Source organism: Leuciscus leuciscus (assembly GCF_965113295.1).
Source record: "Leuciscus leuciscus genome assembly, chromosome: 13".
In the NCBI taxonomy this organism is placed as follows: Eukaryota; Metazoa; Chordata; class Actinopteri; order Cypriniformes; family Leuciscidae; genus Leuciscus; species Leuciscus leuciscus.
The window spans coordinates 35,445,276-35,453,292 of NC_138737.1; the positions used below are offsets into that span (position 1 = coordinate 35,445,276).

General features: G+C 37.2%; 1 long non-coding RNA gene across 1 annotated transcript; it reads left to right on the forward strand.

The window, feature by feature from the left end:
* Positions 1 to 828: 828 nt before the first annotated feature.
* Positions 829 to 3,327, forward strand: LOC309513103. Its single transcript, XR_014211303.1, has 3 exons — positions 829 to 1,138; positions 1,327 to 2,119; positions 2,615 to 3,327. It is a non-coding gene; the product is annotated as an uncharacterized lncRNA (long non-coding RNA).
* Positions 3,328 to 8,017: the final 4,690 nt, after the last annotated feature.

Here is an 8,017-nt window from a genome sequence, read left to right on the forward strand (position 1 = left end):
CTTATCTGGCAAATATGTTAAAGTTGTGTATTTCAACGGGAAAAAAATAAATATAAATATATATGAACTCATTGCCCAGTTGTACTGTAGTAGATGATGCAAAACCTTTATTTATTTATTTTACAAAACTAATCATACAGTAAATATAATTTTTATTATTGGTACCCTGGATTGATTTACACAGATAATTGTATATAATTAAAACATCATGAAACCTTTGATCTTAAACTGGTGATTATCATATTTTTTGGACCTTGTTCTACTACAGACAATAAGGCTCACTAATATTCCTAACAGTTTGTTGTGAATAGTAAACAACCATGTTTTTAGCAAAGGACCTCTTCTCATGCTACCATGGGCTTTTCATTACATACATGCACATGTAACATTTTAAATAGTTCCAAATTGAATTTATATTGCTTCAATTATATTGCCTTGTTTTTTAGCTTTATATATATCAGCTCACAAATATACATATTTTATATATACAACAATTTCTGAAAGGTATTGGAATGTGATCAATGTCAAAAAGTTGGAAAGCCTTACAGTGCATCAAGGTAAATAAGTGCAGTACAGTATACATACTAAACCTACTTTATACACACTAAACGTACTTTACATCTTATTTTACTTGATAGGTTTTTGGGAGCTTGTTGGCATTGATTTAACTGGACCATTACCTGAAACTGCAGATGGTTTTAAATACATCCTCACAGACTATTTCTCAAAGTGGGTTGAGGCTTTTCCTTTAAAAACCAAGACAGGGAAGACATCTCTGTTCCATTGTTTATAGACATGGCTGTCCCCAGAGAATTCTCTCAGATCAGGGAAGGGAATTTGTAAATGAAGCAAGTGTATTTAAAATTATCAGTATTAAAGTGATTTAGGTTTAGCCTCAATGTCTTCATTTTTAGATTTACATGAGTTGTTATATTTTCCATTGCACATACAGTACATGTATTCAATTATTGTATGTTTAAAGGAGCTTTTCACCCATTTGCTCACAGTGATTTTTTTCTTCTTTATTTTTTAAGCTTAACCACAGGCTTTGTGAAATGTGCATCAAAAGAAGTGTGACAGCAGCTTATCATCCTCAAACTAATGGCCTGGATGAAAAGACCAACGACAACATTAAACGGTAAGTTTTGTTATTGTATGTACCTAAGTGTAGGTCAGGAAAAGTTAAGGCCATGACATTTTCACCCATCCTCCGCTTCAAGGCACCAAATAAGTTATAAATGCATTCCTTAATAGGCTGTCATACGGCAAGTTTATAAGCCTTCTAAAAAAAAAAAAAAAAACGTTCCCCTTTATGTTTTATTTTAGAGCCCTCAAGAAATTGGTTAACGACCAGCAGAATGACTGGGATGTCTATCTGGATGCCACCTTGTTTTCTTTAAGATCCAGGGTCCACACCACCATACAACACTCCCCCTTTTCTTTTAATGTATGGGAGAGAGGCAGTGTTCCCTGCAGAGATTCCTGTTGAAATGCCGGTGAGTGTGCTTATGGAGTCATTTAAGCAATTTTGTCATACTAGCCTATGTCAGAAGAATTGTGCTTCAAGTTTCAAGTTTGTATTTATTTATATAGCACATTTAAAAACAGCAAACATGGCTGACCAAAGTGCTGAACAAAACACAAGATAAAGAGACAAGGGCAAACCACACATTCATGACAGAAGCTCACAATGAATGAAAAGCTAAAGAAAAAAAGTAGGTTTGAAGAGAAGATTTAAAAACAGTTAAAGACTGTGCCGATCTGATGTAAACCGGAAGGCTGTTCCACAGCCTATAGGACCGGCAATAGCAAAGGCTCTATCTCCTCTATGCTTTAACCGTGATCTGGGGACAGACAAAAGTCTCTTATCACCAGAGCTCAGGTTTCGTGTGGGATTGTGTGGACAGAGTAGCTCAGACAAATATCTCGGTGCCAGATTATTTAAGGATTTAAAAACAAAGAGAAGAATTTTAAACTAAATTCTAAAATGCACAGGTAGCCAATGCAGCGATTTCAAGATTGGAGAAACATGATCAAGTGTACGTTTTCTTTTGAGGAACTTTGCAGCAGCATTTTGTACTAATTGGAGACGAGCAATAGAGTATTTGCACATGCCATAGTAAAGAGTAGCCTGGGTTTCCCCATGCTGCCTTGAGCGCAGCGTGATTTTATTCATGCTGCTAGGCAGCCTGGATACCATGGACCAAATTTTCGCCTCAGCGAGGGGACCAATCACAGAACGGGGAGGGAGCAGCAAGACGATGACGAAGTCTATGCGACACACCGAAGCAGTTTGTTCATATCTATGGATCCAACATGGCAGCAGACGTGAAGTTACCTTTCAATGCAGCCTTAGATAGTGTTCTAAGTAGTTTAGTCTTCTTCAGCCATCGTCTTCAGCCATCGTCTTCTTCCTCGTCGAATTTCTGTCGCTCTACATACGTCATCTGATATAATTGAAACGATTGGCTATGAGCTACATACAGGCGTATTTGATAGACATTCGTAGTGCCCAATAAACGGCTCTGGGCATTCGTAAACCACGCCTCAAATACGAGAAAATGAACATGTGGTTCCCAGACCATGTCTCAATGAGAAAGAGGTCTGACGTTAGCCAGGCTAAGTAAAGAGAGTTGCAATAATCCAAACGCGATGTAATGAGCGCATGGATAGCAATCTCTAAGGTTTTCACAGAGAGAGAGGATTTGATCTTAGAGAGAAGACTTAGCTGGAAAAAAACAAGAACTAATCACCGCATTTATTTGATTTTCAAATTTGAGGTTCTGATCCCAGAAAACAACTAAGTTCTTAATGCAGGATGAAGTAAAAGGAAAAAGGTAATCCAGGTGAATGTTACTGCTCTTAAAGTTTTCATGGGGGCCAAAGACTATAACCTCGGTTTTAGATTCATTCAGAAATAAGACATTTTGAGAAAACCACATTTTCACTTCATCTAGGCATGCAAAAAGAGATTTCAGAGCAGCATGTTTGTTGTGTTTCAGAGGCAAATACATTTGGGTATCATCTGCATAGCAGTGAAATGATACACCATGCTTTCAGAAAATGCAGAAAGAGCCCAGACGAAGTAAATACAGGGAAAAAAGAATGGGTGCGAGAATTGAACCCTGCGGCACTCCACGGGAGAGTTCAGCAGGCGAGGAAGAAAAATTACCCAGTTTAACAGAGAAACTTCTATTCGTTAAATATGATTTAAACCAACTGAGGACAGTTCCCTGGATGCCCACAAAACATTCTAGTCAGGATAAGAGAATTTTATGATCAACTGCATCAAAAGCCGAGGTTAGGTCTAACAGTATTAGGATCACAGAGTCACCAGAGTCAGTCGCTAACAGTATATCATTAGAAACCTCTAATAAAGCAGACTCTGTGCTGTGCAGAAGCTTAAAGCCAGACTGGAAGGTTTACATTTTTTTATTTGAGCTAAGAAAAGACTTGAATGAGAACCGTTTACTCCAGTGCTTTAGTAATAAAAGGAAGTGTCGAGATAGGTCGAAAATTATTAAAAATCCCTATCATCAAGTGAAGGTTTCTTGAGAAGAGGTGTAACAGTAGCTTGTTTTAGGCTATCAGGGATAGTCCCTGTGCACAAGCATTTATTCGCAAAAGACACCAAACATGTTCCAACCGAATCAAAAATTTCTTTCAAAATATGGGGAGAAAGAACATCATGAGAGCAGAAGGAAGGTTTCACATGGTCAGTAATTTCTCTGAGAGACAGAAGAGAAACTGGGTCAAAAACACTCCATATGGCTGAAGAATAACAAAGTTCAGGTGGAACATTAGCAGATGGTTGTAACTGAGATCTTAGAGAGGTGATCTTATCACAGAAAAACCTTGAGAAACCTTCACATAATGAGACTCTGAGGGATTTGAAATCACATTTACAGGAGGATTTAGAGCAGAATTTAACACAGAAAATTAAGCTTTAGAACTATGATGATTTTTTGCAATTAATTTAGAAAAATACTTAGACTTAGCAGATTTCATAGCTTTCTGAAAAGCACTAAGGATCCAGGATTCAGCATCCAAGTCAGGTAAAGATGACTCCAGGGACAGACACACCTCGTTAAAGGTGTTATAATTTGTTACATTTATATAGCGCTTTTCTAGGTACTCAAAGCGCTTTACATGGAAGGGGGAATCTCCTCAACCACCACCAATGTGCAGCATCCACCTGGATGATGCGACGGCAGCCATGTTGCGCCAGAACGCCCACCACACACCAGCTTACTGGTGGAGAGGAGACAGTGATGAAGCCAATCGGTATATGGGGATGATTAGGAGGCCATGATGGACCGAGGCCAAGGGGCAAATTTGGCCATGATGCCAGGGTTACACCCCTACTCTTTTTCGAAGGACATCCTGGGATTTTTAATGACCACAGAAAGTCAGGACCTCGGTTTAACGTCTCATCCGAAGGACGGTGCTCTTTTGACAGTATAGTGTCCCCATCACTACACTGGGGTGTTAGGACCCCCACAGACCACAGGGTGAGCACCCCCTGCTGGTCTCACTAACACCTCTTCCAGCAGCAACCTGGTTTTCTCAGGAGGTCTCCCATCCAGGTACTAACCAGGCTCAGCCCTGCTTAGCTTCAGTGGGAAACCAATCTTGGGCTACGGGGTGATATGGCTGCTGGTGATATGGCTGTGTTAGTGAAGTCATCACGGAAACAGGGAGAAAAGGAACGAGTCCAAGTAGGAGTAAAGTGTCAAAAACCTGAGCATCAGTAATGGAAAAACCATGAGAAAGTACCAGGTCCAAAGTATGTCCATGAGTATGCGTAGGATCTTTCACCCACTGAACCATGTTAAATGAATGGCTTAAAGTAAATATAGCCTTGAAATCATTGCCCAGTGGTACTGTAGTAGTAAATTTACATACAGTAAATATCATTTTTAATTATTGGTACCCTGTATTGATTTACACAGATATTTGTATACAATTTTAACATCATGAAACCTTCGATCTTAAACTGGTTTACTGATTATATTTTTTGGACCTTGTTCCACAACAGACAATAAGGGTCACTAATATTCCTAACAGTTTGTTGTGAATAGTAAACGACCATGTTTTTAGCAAAGGACCTCTTCTCATGCTACCATGGGCTTTTCTTTACATACATGCACATGTAACATTTTAAATTATTCAAAATTGAATTTATATTGCTTCAATTATATTGCCTTGTTTTTTAGCTTCCCACCATCAGTCTCCCGATGGAATCAAGTTTTAGTGATTACGATTTAAAAAAAGAGAGATGAGGCCAAAAAACAGGCAGAAGAAAACATTGCTAAACAGAAGGAAGCATATGCTAAAAAGGTCCAGAAGAATTACAAAGACTTGATTTACAATGTTGGTGATGAGGTTCTTCTGATGAATATGAGGAAGTGTGGAAGAAAAGGAGGAAGGACTGAACCTGACTTCTCAGGACCCATACATCATTGAGAGACTTAGTGGCAAACTTGTCACATTAAACAAACCTGGAGGGATTACTTTAAAAACTAAATATAGCATTGGTCACATTAAACCATACAGAAGAAGCCAAACTGGAAAGGTGCCTGATGAGTGTTCTGGTATCTCAGTCTCCAGTGGGTCTACAGAGAGTAACAGTTCTTTCAAGATTCCTCGTTGCACTGTTGCACCTACACTCAGCCCTCAGCATTCTGTGACCAAGGTAAATGATTCTGAGAAGCTCCAAGAAGATTCAGCGTTACAAAGACCTTCTGTTATTCAAGTTGCCCCTAAAATGCTTGACCAAACAAATGGCTACATCGAGGAGGTAAAATTAACCCCAACAGATGAAAAGCCAGAAATAAAGTTCCCATCAGATGTAAAGCAAATCTCAGAGGAACAAGGTTTTATATTTAAAGAGATCTCATTTCACCCTTAGTTGCCAGTTTGGCCTTCCCGACCAGTTTGGTCTTGTTGTTATGGTTTGCTTGCTTGCATTGTTTAAATCATGGTGGCCATTTTGACCTGTTGGTCAGAGGTCACCGTTATTTATAGGAAGTGGACCAAATTAATCATAAAAAAAAGGCACAACCTCAATATTCAGTATATAACAGTGAAGCATGGTGGTGGCAGCATCCAACCTGACAGAACTGGAGAGGATCTGCAAGGAGGAATGGCAGAGGATACCCAAATCCAGGTGTGAAAAACTTGTTGCATCTTTCCCAAGAAGGTTGCAGTATAAATGGCTGCAATATAACAAAGAGTGAAAAATGTAAGGGGGTCTGAATACTTTCCGTACATTTGGATATACCTCTGGTCTTAGATATATCGTTGTTGTTGGATAAATCTTTCGAGCTTTGGATATACCTTTTGGATATACATTTGGATATACATTTGATGTGGGATATACATTTGGATATACCTTTGATTTGGAATATACCTTCGGATATACCTTTGGAGATAATAAGAGTTTTGGTTCTCTTTCAACAAACGGATTTGCAAAAACGTAAGGCTATTTTTTTAGATACTGTGATTTTTAACATGCTGTGATTTTAATATTATGATGTGTTTGAGACACTTTTTAAAGATATTTTATGTAAAATGTAACATTTTACAAATAATGCGTGAAAGTTAAATGCTTACAAATCAAAAAAAAAAATGTATTATCTTTTTGTAAATGAAAAACTCTCTTAACTTGTTTTACTTTTCTGTAAATGACTGAACATTGATTTTTCAATGTTTTAACATTTTTAAAATGTTGTTTTAGATGTTTTAATACTAACACATTTTGATAACTTTAAGAAAATGCAATTTAAACTTTTTCATTAATGTTTTAACATTTTACAATTGTATGAACGCTAAAGACGTGTATTTTAACTTTATACAACGTTTTATACACCTTTAAACACTATGTAATTGTGAAAGTACAACTTTTCTTCAAATGTATATTAGAAAATAGAACTATTTGTTTGATATAATTTTAATACATGTTGTTTTAGATGTTTTAATTCTAGAACATGTTTTCAATTCTAAATGTATAATTTAATTTATAATATTTCCTTGGTTCTGTTCACGCCCATAAGGCAAGCGTGGGGAAAATCCCCTGCTAGAAAGGGGGCGAGGCAAGCGTGGAAAAAAATTTCATGATGGAAAGGGGTGGGGCTTAAGGGCAATAAATCACTCAAAGTGACATATAGTGCCCTATATTCTCTCTTATAACTATTACTATAATTAGGCTACTATAAACCTAGACTAAACCTGACCGCGCGGGCGCCTCCATGATTATATTGTCGGCTATATTTGCTTCTTATGTATTAAATCCAGGCAATTGGTTGATGACAAATTGATTAAAATTAAGATATTTATACAAAACGAAATTCACTTTAAAGAAAGGTTTTCTACAAAACAAAACTTAATTATTGTGCATCCTACTCGTGCTGTTCACTTTTCATAATAAACATAGATGGAAAAAAAAATAACATTATAATATTTTAACAAATATATTAGGCTACTAAATGCGCTTATTTAATGGCTACAACACGTATAGTAGGCCTACAGACTCTCTATTTACAAATTGCTGCACATTCATTTAATTCTGAATTTTGCTCACACAAGTTGAAAGGCATTTGTTTGTGCATAGTAAAACATATCTGCAACATTTATCAAGTTCACGGATAATGGTGGGTGCATTTTATAATCAAAATCATAATAAAGTAGGCTATGTAAAAAAAAGAGCTCAGAATTGGAAACCTCCCATAGAAAACCATTATACAGTAAGAACGCTTAATTAATGCATTAGAATGTCCCCTTATTATGTCGAAATAACGATATATTATGTCGAAATAACGACTTAATATCTCGAAATAACAAGATAAGTTTTCTTTTTTCTTCACCATGCGGTACAGGGCTTCCATACAGCCTGAATATAATTGCTTCCAGAAATAATTTTTGGGGGTGCTGTCGGGGTGCTTTGTCTTTCTTGGGGGTGCTGAAGCTCCTGCTAGCCCCTCCAGCGCCGCCCATGTTCCTAACTAACTAAATATAT